The 22,085-nt window shown below is 42.8% G+C and overlaps 1 protein-coding gene across 7 annotated transcripts in view; it reads left to right on the top strand.

Annotated features, from left to right (window-relative positions):
• Nucleotides 1-22,085, top strand: part of LOC147008802 (receptor-type tyrosine-protein phosphatase gamma-like) — a 732,556-nt gene that overhangs the window by 159,176 nt on the left and 551,295 nt on the right. The window contains exon 1 of one of the 7 annotated variants that reach the window (XM_085863999.1): nucleotides 20,482-20,598. The exons of the other annotated variants lie outside the window; for them this stretch is intronic. The gene's annotated coding sequence lies outside the window, so the exon portion shown is untranslated. Of the gene's footprint in view, nucleotides 1-20,481; nucleotides 20,599-22,085 lie in introns of those variants that run through there. 7 annotated transcript variants of the gene reach the window in all.

Raw genomic sequence — 22,085 nt, forward strand, 5'->3', positions numbered from 1 at the left:
GTATCCAAGGCCATCTCCACTCATGACTTGCAGATTTCCTCTCCTGTCGCAGTCAACGTGTGGCCCTAAATGGAGTTCTTTCATCCCCCCTTCCTGTCCAGGCTGGAGTTCCTCAAGGTTGCGTTCTGGGCCCTGTTGTTTTTCTGGTTTTCATCAATGAGCTCTCCGACTCTCTGGAAAATCCTCTATTTCTCTTTGCCGATGACTCCACCCTCTGCCGTACCATTGGTCATCCTTCAGACTGGCAAGCAGCGGCTTCTTCGCTCACTGCAGATCTGGATAAAATCACAAACTGGTCCAACACGTGGAACATGTCTTTCAATCCGGACAAATCTCACACTCTCACTATGTCTCTTCGAAAGGACTGTTTGGAAAAGCCCCCATCCAATTTCTCAACAATCCTCTGGAAGAAGTCCTTTCTTTCAAGCTTCTGGGTCTCAATATCTGCCATGACCTTTCCTGGGAAAGCCACATTTCAAACCTCACCTCCAAAGCCAGTCGCCGACTGGGAATTCTCCGTCATGCACGGTCCTTCCTCGGCCCACCTGAGGTCCTGACCACTTGCAAAGCTTTTGTCCGCAACCTGATGGAGTACTGCTCTCCCCTCTGGGCTGGTGCTCCTGCCTCCCACCTTTCTCGGCTTCACGCTGTAGAAACCAAGGCATTTTCGGATCATTGGCATCTCCCGCAATGAGGCTGAGTCTTTGGGCCTCTCACTCAATCACTGCAGGTTGGTCGGTGGTCTTTCTGTCTTCTACCGTCTCCTCTCCAGCCTTGCCCCCCCTGCTCTCTCTGCGATTTGTCCCCACCACATTTCCGCAGGGCGCTTAAGGTCCGCCAACACCCCCCTTCTGGTAAAATTACCAAAATCATGAATCACTACTCACCTTCACTCTTTCATTCCTCTTTTTTCCCCACCTTTGGAATAAACTCCCTCACGCTATTCATTCCCATTCTTCCCTCCAGGCCTTCAAAACAGCTGTTCACCACCACCTCTTATCATCCCCCGTCCAAATCCTCGATCTTTTCTACCCCCGATAATCCACCCAAGCCCACCTCCTTCAAATTCCCTGATTTCCTTCCTGAAAGTCCCTGTGATGTCCATCTTCTATTCCCTATGTTCCCTGTCCCATCCCTCTCCCTTCCACAGATCTCCAAATGTCTCTGTTCCCCACTATTTTGTCCTTCCCACTCCCTCCCCTCCTGTCTCATGCCCCCCTTGATGTGCGTTGTGTGTTAGCTCTCATACGAGCCTCGACAAGGTATACAAAAAATAAAAAATGTTGGTAACCATTACACAGTCTTGATGTCCCTAATGGCCTCCAGCATCGAAAATCCTTGTAAGGGAGCTTGTATTTAATCAGAGTCGGTGGTGTAATGGTTCGAGTGTCCTCTCTGAGTCTGGGAGGTCGGTCGTTCGTTCGAACACGCTATTTTGCGGACTTCTTCAATTCAGCTACATTTAGTCTTTGGTTCATTGGACTGGTACAAAATATCACATAAGTGGTAATGATTAAGTTCAGTAGTCTCTGATTAGCAAACTATATCTTTTCATTGTTGGAGTTGTTTTTTTACTACTTCTTTTGATCAAATCATTCTGTATAATGAAAAAAAATGTATGGTTTGTGTGTTCCATTACACTGCTGCATTAACCTTTTATTGTTTCATGAAAAATGTGTTGTAGTTTGCCAAGTGCTTTGTCTTCATTTCTCAAAGTAGATTTATGCCACCATCACACTACCTAACTTTCGACTGATTTGTCATGCTTCATTGATGCCTAAGCAAGTGAGACTATTCACCTTCATTCTAAGTAGCGGAGCGCACTCCGCACGAGCTCGATAATCCCAACTTTGTCTCCAACTGCAGCACTACATTCTTCTTTTGAACTGCTGGCAGGGCAGAGTGAAAAAGAAACAGCAAAGATGAAGATGGTGGTAACCAATAAAATAGCAGGCTGCAGTTATCGCAGTTACACCAGGCACTAACGATTGTGCCTTAATCACAGTCCACACATTAAGCATGACCTAGCTCTCAATAAGAGGACTGCACGATGGTACCTGGCATTTAAGCAATCGAAAAGCTTGCAACATGCTGTAATGTACATGTCTCGCAGGCTGCACACACATCGTTCTCACCACGTAGGGCCACTAGACCTTTCACAGAGCACGGGACAGGCATTACGGCCACCAAGAAAGTTTGCTTCGCACACCTGTCTCCACCGCGGAGCCTCTTATTCCCTTCCATTGTGGAACGTGATTCAAATTACGACGTCACGGCCATGGTTCATTACGTGACGTCCACAACTCCTCTCGATGCATTAATGCCGTGACCTTGCCTCGACTTTCCTTCCCTCTGTTGTCTGCCTTGTATACACTTCCTGTCTGCCACTCATCTTCTGCATTCCTATTTTATCTTCTTCCTTACCTGGGTGCACTCACACATTCCATCACGATCTTCTTCAGCATTTGTGGAAGGTCTCAGGGACATCTAATTTATGAATATTTTATTTGTTGTTGAATGAATGCGATGGAATGAATGTTGTTACCATCCATCCAGGAGGGTTCCATCCATCCATCCATCTATTGGGACCATACTCTGTGCAGAGTGTTGGTGCTGCCTAAGCATTCTCCTTGGCTATTGGGCACAAACCTGGACGGGTCGCCACTCCGATGCAGGATACCACTCATTTTGCCGACCTCAGAAGGATAACAGACTGAATCAATCCCACCTGGTATTAATTCAACAGCCAAGCAGGATTTGAACTCAGGATCCTAGGATCCTAAGCCCACCACCCTAACCATTAAGCCAACACCAGGAAGGAGGGTTACACACCAGGATGTTCCAAGGAACACCAGTAGGTTAATTGAAGTTCTCGAAATGGACAACTAATTATTCTTCGAAGTGGAGTAATTGCAATCCTCCCATTCCTTTCTTTATTCAGTACTTTTCACCCCACCCATCCTCATCTTCTGTAATGCCATTCACCCTGCTGGTTGTCATGATGGTTACCATGTCACTTGCCTCTCGCTGTACCGCTGTACCAATGGATACTCAACGGAAACCTGTCAAGCAAAAGCACTGGCGGTGAAAGGTTGCAAACAGTTCGTTATTACGGCATCCATTCTCAAATTCAAAGAGATAGAGTATGGAGAAACAGCCATATGTTGGCAAACATTGCACATCTTTGAGGGTTCGAATGACCTCCTCCAGCATCGAAGATCCTTGTGAGGGATCTCAAATTGCCTGTTATGATGCAAAAGTTTCATTTTTGGCTGGAGACACTTGCAGTTAATGAAAAGGTAGTTGTCGATGCACAATACTTTCTGCATGGAATGCTGTTATTATGAATAATTATTAATAATTAGTCGTTCATTATTATTAATGTCAGGTTCATTTCAAACTTTGACAGTGAGCCGTTTTGATTACACTGTTTCGTTTATTTTTTTTAGTTTCCACTTTCGGTCATTCCAGGACCTTGTACGCCACGCACCCTCACGTCGGCGCTATTTGTTTTTCAGCTCTCCCTTTGAAAGCAAATACATTAAACTTTGTCTTCCTTCCTTTATTACACCTCAAATTGTTCCGGATATATTATTCTATGTACATATCAGGGCATCGGCAAGATTATTTATCATGCATAAAGGCTCATGGGGTTTCAATGTTGTTATCTTACTCAGTAATAATGAATTTGGACACGTCTGAACATTACAACATAGTCCTCGTCATCGTTTGTTGGAACATGTCTGTATATCTGCCATAAACTGTGTTTGCACTTTGTTTTTTAACGTTTAATCCCCACGCTTTTTGAAAAAAAACGAGAGGATATTGTAGTCTGTCTGTCTGTCTGTCAGTCAGTCTTTCCGTCTGTCACGCTATCTCCTCCTAAACTGTTGGGCAGAAATTTACCAACCGTGGTAGTTATGATCACCAGATGGTAATAATGTGCAAGAGCAATGTCATTTTTGACCCCACCCCCTGGGGTGGGGTCAGATCCCCAAAATATGCAATTACGGGCACATTTTTACTATTTTTTTTAAATGAAGCTTTGCGTATGCATTCAACATTGGAGGACGCCTGAAACATGTAACGATTTTTGGGATTTGACCCCTGGTTCGACCCCTGATTTGACTCCCAAGTGGGGGTTTGACTTTAGGATTTGACCTTTGATTTGACCGCTCAGGGGGTTTGACTTTGGGTCAGGAATCAAAATGGGGAAAAAATTTAAACTCAAAATTTGAGATTGAGTCATTCCTGGTGAAACTTTTTACCATCTTTCAACTTTGCTTTCGGTGGCAAGCGTGGGGATTTGCAATGGTACGCCATCGACTTCGCTCTCGTGATAAAGATTGAATTGCCGGTATTCTGTTGGGAATTTTCCAGGCCTATGAATTCCTCCATGAGTTTCACCTCATTGATTTCCCCCTTGTTTTCTTTCCCCAGAATTTTACCCCCTCCCCCCATTGCAAAAAAAATGTTGCTTTCGGGGTGAAATGATCACCAGACGTCTTTGGGGTGAAATGATTACCAGATCACTAACTTAGAGAGTGCTTGATTTTCCTTGAATGCTGTAAAGGGCCTGCACTCATGCATTTCGGCCTTCCTCACATTTCTGTTAACAAAAGAGTAATTTAACAATAAAACATGAACACAAATCCATCACCATCAAGTTATCCAGGAATCATACTTCTCCGCAAATCAGTGGCATCAATACGTGTGTGGTTAAAATAATGGACAAGCCACTTGCCTTCTCAGCTTTGAGGGCAAAATGTATGAGAATGAGAATGTACTGCACATTGCAGAATGTAATCAGCGAAGCTCAAGGCCTGCTGTTCTTGCACCATGGGCACAGTGGTAGCCCCTTGGATCTCGATCCCTTCTCCTTTCATTCCTGGCTCTTTGAGAGCTCTCTCCCTCTCCACCCAGAGCCAGACGTATGCATTCATCCAGATGCCGCTCCTTGGTGACCTTCCAAAGTTCACACAGGCTTCATGCTCCCCTGTACTCCTTCATCCCCCCCCCCCTTTTATATTCTACCTGTGTAGTTGTTTCCTGGTATTTTTCCACACGATTTGAAAGTCAACCAAAACACACACACACACACACACACACACACACACACACACACACACACACACACACACACACACACACACACACACACACACACACACACACACACACACACACACACACACACACACACACACACACACACACACCATATATTAATTTCACAAGTGTGCCAAGTGATTAAGGACACTGAACTGATGACCTCTTGGGATAAAATGTGACTGAAGGCATTAATTTGAAGAATTTGGAATCTCAGTCTCTGGAAACAACTCATCTCAGGAGAATGGTCATATCACTGACAGTTTTACAACCAAAACCTCTTCTTGCTCATTAATGACCTTTATGGAAGGGGTTATCTGACTTCCCTGCTCTGTATGGGTCTGGTCTCCAGTGGTTCCACGTCAAACATTGTTGTTGACGTTTAAACTCTCCTTGGGCAAGCTGGGATGGGAAATATAGTGTAGCTGTAAAAAGGCAACCACACTCAAAATTTTCCTTTCGATATAAAGAAAACATTTCAGATTCCATCCAAATTTTCTCCCAAAATCCAGGATCACTGCTCACCTCCACTTATTCTTTCCTCTTTTTTTTTTCCCTACCTGTGGAACCAACTTCAATATTCTCTTCAATCCCATGATTACATCCATGTTTTCAAGACAGCTGTTCACCACCATCTCATCAGATTATCCCCCATCCAAAGCCATGATCTTTTCTGCCCTCAACAACCCTCCCCATGCCAACCTCTTTTACAAATTTCCAGTTTTTCCTTCTTGAGAGATACCTTCTGCATCTATCTTGTCCACCTGTGTGACATCCCCTACCCCTCATTCTTCCCCACATCCTTTATTTGTCCAAGTTTCCCTCTATTTTGTCCCTCGTCCCTGCCTCTGGTGTGTTTTCCCCCTTTTTTTCTCCTGTTCCTTTTGTTCTGTTACCTCATGATCCGTTCTATATGTTCTAGCTCCTCCACGAACCTTGACATTGTATCCTAAAAATAAGTCGATAAATGCTGGGAATAAAGCAAGGAAGCAGCACATACAATTTTTTTTTATTTTTGGAATGACGAGCATGGTTCAAACCACTGATCTTCCAAACTGAGAGTAGACACTTCCATTACACCACCAAGTCTGTTTTTTTAATGTCTTCTCTATTTTCACCCTTGTTTACCATTCAAACATTGTGAGCTGTAAGTAATGTGCCGTTCACTCGAAGTGTGTCTAAGTACAACATACTGCCAACAGATTGTAAAAGGTAATGTTATATTACCGTAAATGTTTATTTGTTTTATAATACGATGTTCTTATTACATTGACTGTGTCACATGAACTATTCATTAGCTCTAATTATGCATTCCAAAAAGCTGAATTATTAATCGTTCTGCTGACAGTTGTACGCTCAGGAACTCCAGCTTGGACTGAGATGGGCAAGGTACTAAAGGTCAGAGAGGGGTTTGTGGATTGCCGTGTGGGGTGTAAATGAGGTGCTGCATGAATAACCTGAGGCTGGTTTTATATTGAAGATGGGAGGAAAGAGTCGAAATCTATGTACGTTGGTCATTCCAATAGTTTTGTCCACGACTTTATTGAACACATTTTGTGCAATCTACAAAGATGACAACTTGTGGAGGTGAAAGCAGTACCCATCAATATTCCAGATATCTACTTTGTAGTTCAAGGCGTTTTCAGTAGTGGTGTGGCAAGTGAAAGATGGCATCATGGCAATCATCAGTGCTCAGAGCATATAGTGCTGCTTAATGCTACCACACGTCTGGTTTTTCCCTGACCTGTCCTCCTTTTCGGTCTTTAAATCTCCGTCCACCTGGGTTTTTAAAATATCTAAAAATGTCTGGGATTTTGCCGGTTTTTTTAACCTTTGCATTTTTCAAAGTGGTAAATTTTATGATTTTGGTATACTTTTTACCTTAACAACTTATGTAAACAGTTAAACAATTTGGTTTTTTTTTAAGGTCGTACAGTTTTTGTACAAAAAGAACAATTTTTGTGCATTTTCTTACGGTGATAAAATGTGTTTGGGACCAGGACAGTTTGGTCCAAGTCTGTACTACCCTGTCATAGCGTAATGGACATGTTCGAACGAGAGAGAGATATAGAGATATAGAGATATAGAGATATAGAGATATAGAGAGAGATAGAGAGAGATAGAGAGAGAGAGAGAGAGATAGAGAGAGAGAGAGAGAGAGAGAGAGAGAGAGAGATAGAGATAGAGATAGAGATAGAGATAGAGATAGAGATAGAGATAGAGATAGAGATAGAGATAGAGATAGAGATAGAGATAGAGACAGAGATAGAGATAGAGATAGAGATAGAGATAGAGACAGAGACAGAGACCGAGACCGTCTGTACACACCTGTTTGATTTTATTCAAGAGCGCTTTACAATTCCAAAACGAAAGTGTAAATTCATTGCAGAACTAAAAACAAAACTCTCTTGTTGAAGTGTTCGAGAAGAATGGGAAGCAGAGAGCTCGTACATAGATTGCTTGGTACGTAGAGCTGGTACATGTGCCTCTGTGGCAAATAAATGTGCGATTGATTTACAATCTCTTGTGGACTCAGCCAAGCACAATATTTCCATGAATAATTCAGTATTTCGACTGGAAGAACGGCGGTTTGCAGTCAAAATTAATGGGGGTCTGGAACACACCGAACGAGTCTGCCGATAAGATTGCTCAATATGGAAAGGAAACTTGAAAAGTGTCCTCTTTATTGGAGTGTCCCTCTCCGGAGCATTCTCTTTTTTTGAAAGTTAAAATATGGTAACCCTAGTTAGTACTGCTTGTCTGGCTTCATTGAGCTCGTCCTGATTTCCTTGCAATGGTTCCTTCCTCTCTTCTTCTTCTTCTTCTTCTTCTTCTTCTTCTTCTTCTTCTTCTTCTTCTTATAATATAGGAAGTAATCGCATGGTGACATGTGTCAGAAGAATTAGGAGCTTGTGGAAGAATCTCCCAACCTGACTTCAGTAGCAAGGACTGAACACCATTGTGGTGATGAGCTGTTCCATTATCATGGAGAAAAATCACACCATCCCACATAGATTCAGGTTCCTTCCAATGCAGCATCAGGTACATATCTTTATATGACATGCCCGATTCACAGATCGATCCCAGGGCACAGGATGATCAAACACAAGGCCACGGTGGGAGAAGAACATGATGTTCATCACATTCCATGCTCCTAAACAACAATAGGCCATTTTCTTTCTTCGTGACTGCGATGACCACGATCCAGCACTTTTCCTCCTCAACTAGAGATTCAATGAATGGATCCATGTTTCATCAACCGTCAGGAAGCACTCCAGCCAGAACACGTCACCCTCACATTCCAAATGTTACAAGCTGATTTCTGTGCATTGACATGTATAGGTTCCAGATAATCATTGCTGATCATGTATCGATTACTGAACACGTGGGAACACATTTTGCACAAATCTTGCTGTTCTGGTTTTCCCATCGGTATGAAGCTTGCAGGGGAAATGTATGTTTCCTTTGCAGTCCTGGTGTACAGATCATGCCTCAGCTCAGCTGCAAAATGGTTGCCAGCTTCTGAACATATTTCTCTTCAGTCACAGGGGTTGATCGGCCTTCACTGGCATAATCTTCAGTGTCCTCATGACCACCTGAATGACATTCACCCAACTTCGTATGGTTCCACATATGCGGGAATGGTGTCCCCAAGCCTCCGTTGTAAATTGATGAATCTCCCGCGGAGATTTTATTTGCACAACGTGAAATTTTGGCAAAGCTGTGATGTCATGAACTATAAAAACCACTATGAATGGGAGATGGCATCATGACATGAGCAACCTGACACACGCAACAATAAATCAACTAAGACTCTTGCAAAGGCCACATGTTAAATTTTGAAATAGCCATTGTCGATAAGTGGAAAGCTTGCCCAGCTGGCACAGCTACGTCGGACCAACTTTCGGCGTAGATTGCCATTGCTGTGGTGGGTCATACACACATAGCATGAGTGTTTGTATGAACAACCAATACTGTATTGGTTTAATGCTGGCTTTTAGACAGAAATACAGTTTGCTTTATGGATGCTGATTACTTTCGGCCAAGGTCGGGCAGTCTGCGTTGGTTCAACATTGGCTTTCTATAATGGCCCAACAGAATTCCCAGTTGGGCCAACGTTTGTCCAACATAGCTGTGCCAGCTGGCTTTCCTCTATCGACACGTGACAATCTGGGTTGGAGGATAGGGGGCAGGTGTTGACAGAAAGGAAAGTTGAAAACTGGAAAAATGAAAACAGAATAATCAACAGGTGGCTAACGAGTCTGAAATGAGGAAGCAGAAGTTATTGTGCCTTGGTCTCTTGTCAAGGGATTCTAATGATTTCCAGAGTCTCAGACTCCACTTCATCAGTGGTATAAAATTAGACTTGATCAGGAGAGAGAGCCACATTTCATGCCATTGCTTTAAAATGTTAAGTCAGTCATCAGTCACTTAGGAGTGTTAAGAGATTACCTATAGCCAATGGCAGCTCGTAATAATGGGTTGGGTGGCCCATCTATAGTTCCAACAAAACTGTGAAAATGTAAAATCATTAAATAACGTGGTACACAACTCGAGTTGTCCACCATGTAATGGAGAGTTTAATGGATAGCCCAATGGGTGGTGAGACAGACTACACAGCCAATCAAAAGTCTTATAAAGCTTGTACTAAACATCATGCTTGGCTTTTGAAGGGGGGGGGGGCAGGAAGCATCCCAATAATGCAAGTCTATGAATGAGCTCTATGCATGCCGAATAGCGTGGCAGAATCCAGCATGGACCCCACCTTATTTGATTTGGGAATGGAGGGCTTACATTGTGAAAACTACGGCAAAGGCGGATCAGCCCAACAAAGCATTCGCTGCCACTGCCGGCTTGGTTCAGTACCCCCAATCACCGGCAGGCTATGGAGGCCATTTTGGAGATAGGGTTAGCTTATTTTTACAGGACTACTTTGTAAGTACAGCTCATATAATAGCTGCTGAATGTATTAACCTGCACCACCGAAGGTAGACGGAGGTTATGTATTCATCCCTGTTTGTCTGTCTGTCTGTAAGTGGAATATCTCAAAAACTTATGGATGGATTTGGTTGAGTTGGGTAGGTGACAAGAACAAGATGATTAGATTTTTGTTCAGTGACGGATGTAGATCCGGCCTGCAAGTGGGATACAAAACATAAATTGTTCAGCCTGGCAAAGGTATGTGTTCGACCACGTACCTTTCTAATTATTATTATTATTATTAGTTTTTAAACTTTGTCCTTCTTTGAAAGAAAGTTGTCTGAGAGGAAACCATTTATCATTTGAAGAACGCTGCATGAGGGTTGATCGTAAATTAACTTTACCCTTGTTTCAACAAAACAAGCCTTTGCAAATGTCTATGTTACAATATCTGATGATGTCACTGCAAGGACATGCATTCTGTCCATTGTTATGCACATTGTGTGATAATTCCTCTGTTGTGCTTTCTAGTACATAGGGAGAGGGGACGACCCTGCTCATTTCATTATTTACCTTGTAAACCAGACAGCTTGAAAGAACCAGGGAACTTGTGGGGATTTACACCTGTGGATTTCATGGCGTCTGATTGGGGGATGCATGAAATAATAATAAGAGATATTGATGACTCGCAATTTGGTGTTGAGCCGGCACGAGAAGGATAACGACTCAAAAGTATGCCAGGGGACTATATAATTAATATTATTGATCAGAAAATGACATTTTTGAAGAAGATAAAATGATGGTGATACACAATGGATTTGAACTTTTTTGCTATTATGGCGTCTGCTTCCAACTGGGCCTGCCTGCCTGTAACTTTCTGTGATAACTTGCCTTGGTGAGAGACTGTACACGTTGATCCCAAGAAGCTCAGCAAGTCATGCTATGGCCCTGCGCAGACTGTGCACTCTTCCAAGCACACTTGGGTTCAGTCGTAGTGTTCTTTTCACTTTGATGCTCTGAAGGTTTTCACCTGTTCATGGACTTTGACTCAACTCCTGCCTCTGTCTAAACTCTAAAGCAACACTGCTACGGATCCTCAAAAATGAGATATCCTCACACGTTGTCAATTATCTGTGCAGAACTCAAATTTGTATAAAGTAAAAAAAAAACAAAAAACCTCTCACCATTGCAGTTGGTAATTGCTTGTGCATTCCCAGATCTGCCACGCTATGGGTTCTTGGTAGCAACCAACCAAAGCATCATGCCACGTTCCCCCTCACTGTTGGAATCCTGAATCTTGCTCAGAGCTTCAACGATCACATCGCGCTGTGAGACCTCACCCTAGAGATCTGATGCAAGGCAACATATTGATGGTGAAAAGGAAAATGTATTAAAATAAAAGTGTAACATCTCTTCGACCTCATCGTAAAAGGTGTGTGTGTGTGTGTGTGTGTGTGTGTGTGTGTGTGTGTGTGTGTTCTTCTTCCTGGGTATGGCAGCTTGGCTGCTTGGGAAGCTATTATTTTGTTGGGGCATGACTGCCACTGATGCTGTGCACCGATACCAGTACACTGGTACTCGTTTCGCCGAACTCAGAAGGATGACAGACCAAGTCAACCCCACTTAGTGTTAATTCAGCGGTATTGAACCGGCAGGGCTCAAACTCAGGACCCTAAATCCCAACTAAATCTAAATCCCTAACCACGAAGCCAACACCAGGGTGGGTGGGTGTGCATGCGTGTGTGCGTGCGTTCGATTATATATTTAATTGATTGCACCTTTTACTTTCTGCCACACCATGAGCCTGTCTGTTTTAAGCTTCGTTGCACAGGAAATTATCTTCTCTATTCCCTATCCCCCCTCCCCTCACCCATCACAGTTGTCGCAATAGACTCAAGTCAACTCTAAAGGCCTGAACCATGTGTTTTCACATGAAAGTTGCGTTTACAATGTCAGAAAGCCATTTTCTCTGCAGAGGAAACTTTCCAAGATTTTGCATGCTCAAGCATTACACTTTTTTTCACAAATAGACTCCGTTGCATTATCCCTTCTTTTTTTTTTCAGATGCGAACATAACATGGTGCCATTGTGACGTCATCCTGGCATTCATAGCATGGTGTGAATGAGACCCCAGAGGGTTTTAAAGCTCCATTTTAGAGCCTGTCTTATGCCTTTTCTCAAGCTGTTGTTCCCTGATGCTCTCGGTGCTGCTCAGTTTGTTCCGCTGTGCTGCTTCTCCAGTTTTTTGCAGGTTCTACAGCTGTCAGGTTCATAATCCAATAATACTCCGAGCGTTAGGTGATCTTGATGTTGCTCAACATTTTCCTCAACAGATATCCTCAAATGATCTATTATGATAGACAGTTTTATTGGATTACAAACAAACAAGAAAACAACTTCAAATCTTCCTCTGATACACTCTTTTGTCAAAGACAATAAACTTCTGGCTGGTTTATCCCTTCCCAGCTTTGTTGGTACACATTTTCCAATGCTCATGGAGGAACACAAATTATATTCACAACATTTGGTGTCAGGAATCTTCACGTGAAAAAGTAGGGCATATCACAACTTGTGTTCGTTTCAAAGGTTCCTGCGCTGATGAGTTTTTGACCTTCCAAATAGCATTCACTTTTGGTAATGTATACACGACATGATGTTACATAAGGACTGTGAAATGAATGCTTCTTCTTTTTGTGTATGGCAACTTGGTTGTCGGGTAGCTATCATTTTGTTGGGGTGCAGCTATGCCGCTGATGCAGTACCCCTATACCAGTACATTGGTACTCTTTTCACCGAGCGTGGAAGGAACGACAAGTTGAGTCAACCCCACCTGGTATTAATTCAGCAGCCCACAGGGCTCGAACTCAGGGGCCTAAGATCCCAAGCCAACCGCTAAGCTAACACCAGGCTTAAATGAATGCCGAGTAACAGTTTTTAAACTCTCTTTTTTGTTGGTGTTTCCATCTTTTCTGTAAAAGTGCCGAGATAACAGATTGGTTTACACGGAAGGGGGAACATGCAGGATTAGAGATTCGGAAAGAACGAACATCCAGATCTGGAGGAAATTGTGTCCTTTGGATGCAAAGCCAGAGATTATCTTTTCTGACCGATGGGCACAATATCGCACTCCAAGAACGAACTTCAAGTTGAGAATGAAAATAACCGTGAGGATGTGCACGGCGCATCCGTATGAGGAATGCGGTGTAAACAAAAGTGATGCATGCAGGTGTTAGAGAAGGCTTTTCTCTTCTTGCGGCATCCAGTGTACCTTTCAGTTTTCTTTAGAGGTTACGTGTCGGAGGAGAACAGCCACAGATGAAGTGAAAAGCCGAACGTTGATCCTTTCTTACATTTCAAAGTAGTACGCTTCGGAGAGTCATTTGAGTCTATAAACATACCGTAATGCTCCAGAGTATATTTTAAAAGGCCAAGCACACAAAGACATCAGAATACTAATGGTGGCCACGGAAGGTAGCCGGGTGAAAGTGAAACTAACAAGCTCTACAAATGAGGCTCCTTTTACCGTAGCTCAGTGGAGCAAGCAGCCGTGACTGCGGCCTAATTTGCCTGGTGGAAAAATGTCACTCATGTTCGCGGTTTGTTCCTTGTATGTGTTTTGCATGTTTTTTCGTCGATTCCTCCCTTTCTTTTGGTGGCCCGCATCTCCTTTTAAATACAATTTCAGCCTTTTGTTTAAACTGGCCACAGAATGTTTGGAAAGAAAAAAAAAGAAAAGTTTCTGATGGTTGGTTCAGCCAAAAGTGATCCGTTTTATAAATGAAATGCCAATCATTCTATGTAATGGAACGAATGATTATAGTTATTTCACTCAAAGTGTGACATCATAGAAAGAGAAATGGCAGGATATTCGTTCAAAATATATATTGGTCTTTAAATATTTAAATATTTTTTATATCAAGGTAATTTCACATAATGCTCGACAGGAATTGACAATCGAATACTGCATTAGCAAGTTTTTATCCTGCAAGGAAACGACGATGGTGGCATTGCCACACGCACCTTGTACCAAACGCTGGTAGATATCAGGTGTAATATTACACCATTCCTCCTCTAAAGCAAGTGCTGGTTCAGTGGTGGATTAGGGTCTGTTGAATCTGGCCTTCAGGAGTTTTAATAACAACCTGGAATGCTTTGATTGGTTTGAATTGAGGCTCTGAACTCTATGGATTAGTTTTATCAAGTGAAGGTTGACAAAGTCCAAGTCTCCCTCTGTCTTGTCCTTGAACCCCATTGTTGGTCCCCCCCCCCCCCCACTCTCTCTGCTGTTACTTTTGTTTTATTGCGTCCTGATGCGTTCAGTATTCCAGCTCTTCCATGAGCCTGGACTCTGTATACAAAAATAGTATGCCAAATGCCGTAAAAGGAAAAGTAAAGCTGTCATTTTGGGCGTTATCCATTTATCGGAAAATGCAGTGCCTCTCCAAAGTACACACCCCATTTCAAATTTTTCACCTTTTGTAACCTTATAGCCTGGAATTAAACTGCATTAAATCAGACGTTTTCCACCTTTATTTACACATCGTAACCCTCAACTTCCAAGTGAAAAACAAATTCTACAATTTTTTTTTTAAAAATTAAAATACAAAACCAGAATATTTTTGTTGGATGTGTCATCATTTTAGCTCAGGTGTAACCTTATAATATGAGGTGTAACCTTTGCCCTTATAATATCAATTGTAAATGAGCTCAGGTGTAACAAATCACATTCAAAATCACATACCAAGTTAATTGGCCTCCACCTGTGTTAAATTGGAGTGATTTTGATTATTTCAGAATGAAATCAGCAGTTTCTGTAGGTTTCCTCTGATGGGTAGTGCATTTCACATCAAAGACACAACCATGAGCACCAAGGAGCTTTCAAAAGACATCTGTACTGGGATAAAGTTGTGGAAAGGCACAGATCATGGGATGGGCATAAAAAAAAATATTTCAAAGATCTTGGATATCCCTTGGAGCACAGTCAAGACAATCATGAAGAAGTGGAAGGTATTTGGTACCACCAAGACCCTGCCGAGATCAGGCCGTCCCTCCAAACTGGGATGATCAAGCAAGGAGGGGACTGATCAGAAAGGCCAACAAGAGGCTAATGGCAACTTTGAAAGCTACATGACTTTATGACAAAGACTGGTCACTGTGTGCATGTGACAACCATATGCCAAGCACTCCACAAATCTTTCCTGTATGGTAGGATGGCAAGAAGGAAGCTATTACTCAAAAAGCCCACCTTGATTCCCGTTTGAGGTATGCAAAAAAATATTGCAGATTCTGAAGCCATGTGGCAGAAAGTGTTGTGGTCTGATGAAATCAAGATACAAGTTTTTGGCCTAAATACAAACCGTTACATTTGGCGCAAAACCACCACAGCACATCACCCAAAGAACACCATCCCTACTGTGAAGCATGTTGGTGGTAGCATCATGTTATGGGGATGTTTCACATTAACAGGGACGGGGGCACATGTTAGGATAGAAGGGGAAATGGATGGAGCAAAATGTAGAAATATCCGAGAGGAAAACCTGCTGCCCTCTGTAAGAAAGCTGATGTTGGGATAGAAGTTAACCTTTCAGCATGACAACGACCCAAAGCACACAGCCCAAGCTACACTGGAGTGGAGGAGGGACAAAAAGATAAATGTCCTTGAATGGCCCAGTTCGAGCCCCGACCGAAATGAAATCGAAAATCTGTGGCATGACTTGATTGTTGTCCATCAACACTCCCCACGCAACTTGATTGAGCTTGAACAGTTTTGTCCAGATTAATGGGAAAATATTGCCCAATCAAGGTGTGCAAAGTTGATGGAGACCTATCCCAACAGACTCACAGCTGTGATTGCTGTCAAAGGTGCTTCCACCAAGTATAACTCGGGGGGGGGGGGGGGGTCAAAACTTATACAACCAAGATATTCTAGTTTTATATTTTTAATTAATTTCCTGAAGGTTGTAGAATTTGTTTTTCACTTGGAAGTTGTGCGTTATGATGTGTAAATAAAGGTGGAAAAATTCTGATTTAATGCAGTTTAATTCCAGGCTGTAAGAACCAAAAGGTAAAAATTTTGAAAGTGGGTGTAAACTTTCTCTGAAACACTGATGGGTTCCTCCTGTGAAGCCCATTTTTATGTACCAATTCCCCTAAACGCTGCCAATACGCCATTATACGGTAGCTGTAAGTTAGAAACACGTTCAGTAAGTTCTGTGGTCGTCCGGAAGACGTCAAATACGTCCTACATACGTCAATATGCGTTGGAGATACGTTACTCATAGGTTCAAAGCACATTACACATAGGTTAGAAATAAGTTTCGGGTACGCTAAACATTACCTCGACGTGTTTCAACTTATGAGTAACTTAGAAGTAACGTGTGTCGACGTGTGTCAACGATCGCATAACGTGCCTCCAACTTATGGCCAGCGTATGCGGAACGTGTGAGTCATACGCTTGGCATACGTCAAAAAACTGTGAGCATGTTAAAATTTGTCGACGAGCTCAGCGTACTACGACGTATGCCAGCGTGCTTCAGCATGCTCTTAACGAAAACAAAACTTACCCATGACGTATTCGACGTGTGCCAGCGTTTCAGACAAATTTTTCATACATCGGCATACGCTGGCTAAATCGTCAAGGTGTGACAGGGCCCTTAGCATCTTTAGACATATAGGGCTGCCGAGGAAGATTTTCCTTGGTTAGGAGGCACAATTCTGGATGGGTCACCACTCTGATGCAAGGCACTCATATATCTCCTCTTTCCCAGTAAGCTGGTACTGATTTTGCCAAATTCAGAAAGATGACAGGCTGAGTCAACTCACCTGGTGTTATCTTCGTTGCATGACAGGGGCTCAAGCCCATGACCTGAATATCTTCGGCCAGCCACCTGAACTGTTATGCCAACATTTGGCTTCAAGTGGCTTGCGATGGTAAATTCTTAATTTGGTTGTGCCATCTCATTTTTTTTGGCACAGAAGCCTTAACTGTAGAGCCTTTGCTCCATAGGTGTTAACTGCCAAATGAGAAACATACAGGTAAACAAGGCCTGCAAAGTTGCATCTGATGTGAACGAGGAATAGTGTAATGTCGGCTGCACAGGGTTATTGTTGCTGCTCTTGGAGAACCGCATGTTGGTACTGATCATTCCTAGTCGGGGAGGTTGTGGTTTACAGCATGTATCTCGGTTCCTTGTTTGCACATATATCATGGACACACATGATATATTCTGTGCCTTATTCCACCACTTACGGTTGGTTATGCGAAGCTGTATCCATTATAATTCATTGATCCACACTATATGAAGGAGTCACAATTACTCATTCACATAATTTTTGAATTATAAATGATCTGTGTGTGATTGATAAGGGATTCCACAGAATACAAATACACTCTACATTTGATTACCTTACCTTTGTAGTTATGCATTCACGATGTCACAGGCCAGTGGCACAGCAACCCATGAAGCCTTCCCCAAATCGAGACATGTCACAAAACATGATGCACTCGACAATCAACAGCACCTGTTGCAGTCAGGTAATTAACGAGGCAAGCATCCCGAGGCAGGCATTAGACCTTATGGTGCGGGAGTGGAATTCTCCGTATTTGTGCTTTAAAGGATTTTTTTTAATCCAAACTTAATTACGTGTTCAACAAAGTTATGTTGAATAACAAGGAAACATTTGCAATCTTCAGCTTTTATATCTCTCAAGATTTGAACAACATTCATGATGAGCAGGTATGCATGGAAATTCCATCTAATGTAAAATGCAATTTCAACAATATTAGGTAAAGAATAGTTACACTAAGTCAATCCCTCCCCCACCACACATCCTTAACACCATCCCACAACACCAAGTCCTCATTTCCTCCCACATTACAAGTCCTCATTTCCTCCTACATTCCAAGTCCTCAGTTCCTCCCAACTCCAAGTCCTCAACTTGCTCCCCAACCCAAATCCGTCAACTAGCCCCCAACCCAATGTCCTCAACTTGATGCCCAAGTTGTCAAGTCCCCACCCAATCCCAAGTCATCAACTCCCCCCAAACCCCAAGACCTCAATCTCCTCAATTCCTCCAAATCTCAAGTCCTCAACATGCCCCCCAACCCAAATTCGTCAACTTGCCCCCAATCCAGTCTTCAACTTGGCGCCCAAGTCTTCAACTACCCACCCAACCCCAAGTCCTCAACTCCCAACCCAACCCTAAGTCCCAAACTCCAAGTCCTCAACTCCCCCTCGCCTCCACCCCTGCATCTGCAGGACTTCCATTCCCACCCCACCCCTTGTCCTCAACTTCCCTAAAGCCTTAACCCGCTCTCCCAACTCTCTGCTCCCTCTCTGCCACCCTCCCAAACTCTATGTCCTCCTCTCCTTCCCGTTATTCAAACCAACAGGGCATTCTTACGTTATTACGTATTATTTCTTTATTACCTCCGCCTCTGAAGGTGGAAGAAAGTTATGTTTATAATTTATACAACATAATTTTGTCGTGTATATATAAACACACATGACATAAATTATTTAAATAATGACGAAACAGGGTTTCATTCACAATCTCGCGAGATGATGGAATCTCGAGATACGTGATAGACAGACTGATGAGCGTATTATTAAATAGGTTTTACAAGAGAGACATAACGCTCATAGTGGAGATTCTTATGTGCAACAGAATACGACTGTTTTAACGCTGTTGTGTTGGTCTGCATTGCAACTAACGGTCGATCAGAGTATGTTGACTTGCCATGGGAAATGAGGTGCGGTTGACGTTTTGACCGTCAACCCCATCATCGTTTTGGTCGAACCGCACCTCAGTTTCCTTCTCCACTGCGGGAAACATACGCTTATCAAATGCATTTTCTTCGTACATCACATGCAGGACAGGAACATAATTATCAATGTACATTTACATTGATTAGAAGGACATTGGGAGATCCTAATATGCCTGATGCTGGCTTAATGGTTCAGATGGTTGGCTTGGGATCCCAGGATCCTGAGTTCAAATCGCCCTTTTCTGTTGAATTAATACAAGGTAGGGTTGACTCTGCCTGTCATCCTTCTGAGGTCGGCAAAATGAGTACCAGCTTGCTGGTATCCTGTGTCGGAGTGGTGACCCGTCCAGGATTGTACCCAATAGCCAAGGAGACTGCTTAGGCAGCACTAATGCTCTGCACAGAGTATGGTCCTGATGGATGGATGGGAGATATTAATGCACTCTTACATTGATTCCAAGGACATTGGGAGATATTAATATACCTTCACATTGATTACAAGGAAATTTGGACATATCAATGTCCTTTTACATTGATTACAAGGACATTATAGGACATATCAATGTACCTTCACATTGATTTTTTTCCCCCACTTATTGTGGTGGCATGATTTCATACTTTCAACTGGCTATAATCAATGGTGCATCGCCATTGCTACCGAGTATGGGGGCGCCGCTGATGCAATGCCCCGATTACCAGTTAACTGGTTCTTATTTTGCTGATCTCGGGAGGATGACAGGCTGAGTCAACCCTGCCTCGTGTTAGTTCAGCAGCCAACGGGACTCAAACTCAAGATCTCAAGATCACAAGCCCACCAACCTAACCACGAAGGCAACACCATGCTTTACATTTATTACAAGGACATAATGAGAGGTTTTACAAGATTTGAAGGTCGTGAGTGGGTGATTCCTTGTGGCCATAGTTCAGAGGTTTGACCTCAGCAATATAAACTGTCACATGTTCCATTATCTTGTTCTTTTTCTGAGTTATGTAATATCTTTAATCCCAGCCTCCTCTTCCCAATCCATCACCTTCTCAGGAAATGCAATAAAAAAAGCAACAAATATTTTTCAAATGTAATGTTTCCATAACTACAGCGTGTAATGGTGCCGCCATGCAACTCTGCTCTCTCATTTTGCTCGTTCTGTTTCGCACTACATTGCAGACACCATTATCACACACATTTGGGTCAAACTCAAACTTTTGTTTTGGTTGGTTTTTGTTTTTCCCAGTGCCTTACGCTTGTGGAGGAGCTTATGCATAATACTACATGCAACGTGTCTGACAATGACATAAGTGTACTTTTATATGAATAACAAGGTCATTAGGAGCCAATGGACAAACCAACACAGTTTACATGGGATTTGAATCTGGAATCCCAACATCATGTTCCAAGTCCTCAGATAGGAACAACAAAGAGGCGACCCCAGGTCTTACCAAAACTTTGATAAAATTATGTTTCAGCGATCCATGATTTCTTCTTCTTTCATATGCTGCACATGGAAGTGAGTAGCATCATTTGCTGGGGGTCCGCTGTTCTGCTGAGCAAGACTTGTAGCAACTCAGGCATTGACTGAATGCACAGATTGTAAACTTACTGGATACAAACAGCACAATGGTAACGATAATTTGATTATTTTGGGGGGTTAATGTTGGCTTTTTTTTGTTTCCAGTAAAGCTGCTTGGACACAAGAACCAGCGATGTGTGTCAGAGACAGATTGACTTTGGCTCGCCATTCTCCCTGGAGCTGTTCCACCACACCGGCCCATAAGCTCCGTACTGATTCCCAGGCGGCACAACGGTACACTTTGCAGAAACACTATCTTCGATTTGACGGAACAAAACCACCGTTACCGCTGTTGAGAAACTCGATTGATCACCTGTGATGAGTTAAGCGGAGGCTGAAGCTGAGTAGATTACTGGATTTGGTACCTGCAGGACAGTCATAAATCTCAAGCACCCACAGTTGGTGAAAGACCAGGTTTCTGCTGGAACCTTATGATTTGATTCAATTCATTTCAAAATTTAGAACAAGGACGTGCAAGGAACTTCAACGCAGGAAGTCATTCAGCCAATCATGCCCACACACATCAATGCCACATTGATCTAATCTATCAGTTTATCGACAACTTGGGGTGGGGGCATGGAAAGGACAATGGTGGGGCAGATACTGGCACATCATCAGGGTAATGTATGTATATATATATATATATATATATATATATATATATATATATATATATATATATATATTTTAAATTGGGGCGGTTGGGATTACACATATTTAAAGAACAAGAAGGCGCTTCCAACCAAAAGTAAAACAGATCGACTCTGCTAATTCCTTAGGCCAATAGACCCCGGACCCTCGGCACGCGTCCATTCTTTATTTCGATACGACTGCTCATTTCTGTTCATGTTCTGGTGCTTGAGGTCAAATGGAAGAGTGCTTTTTTGAAATTATTTTATTTTGCAAACCTAAAGCAAAAAAAACGTCACATCACATAATTGACGGGGTGCTCTGCTCTTTTTGTCTGTTTATCTTTACTTACACGTGATCTGGTGTTGTACGTGTGTGGAGGAGCATGCGTATGTACTTGTTGTTTTTGTGTTTGTGGTGCATCAATACGGCTGGTTTTGCATCTGGGTTGGGAATGATGAGGTGTTAGTTTTGTGAGTATTGAGGTTCTCGTTGGGTGTTGTACACGTGCAGATGTGGTGCTTGGGATTGAGTGGTATATAATATAATATAACATAATATAATATAATGTCTCCTGTATCAAACAGCCGGATAAGGTGAGCAACAAACAATACAATCCCACAAAACAACAAGCACAAAACACAAAACCCACAACACAATAACAAGAAACAAAAACAACAAGGACACAAATATGCTCACACACACACACACACACACACACACACACACACACACACACACACACACACACACACACACACACACACACACACACACAGACACACACACACACACACACACACACACACACACACACACACACACACACACACACACACACACACACACACACAGACACACACACACACACACACACACACACACACACACACACACACACACACACACACACACACACACTCACACCCACACACACACAGACACACACACACACCCGCGAGACACACACACCCACACACAGACACACACACACACACACACACACACACACACACACATACACACACACACACACACACACACACACACACGCACACACACACACACACCACCAGATCACGTGTAAGTAA

This window comes from Eptatretus burgeri, chromosome 18 (genome assembly GCF_056783735.1).
Source record: "Eptatretus burgeri isolate ZD-2024b chromosome 18, Ebu_testis_v1, whole genome shotgun sequence".
In the NCBI taxonomy this organism is placed as follows: domain Eukaryota; kingdom Metazoa; phylum Chordata; class Myxini; order Myxiniformes; family Myxinidae; genus Eptatretus; species Eptatretus burgeri.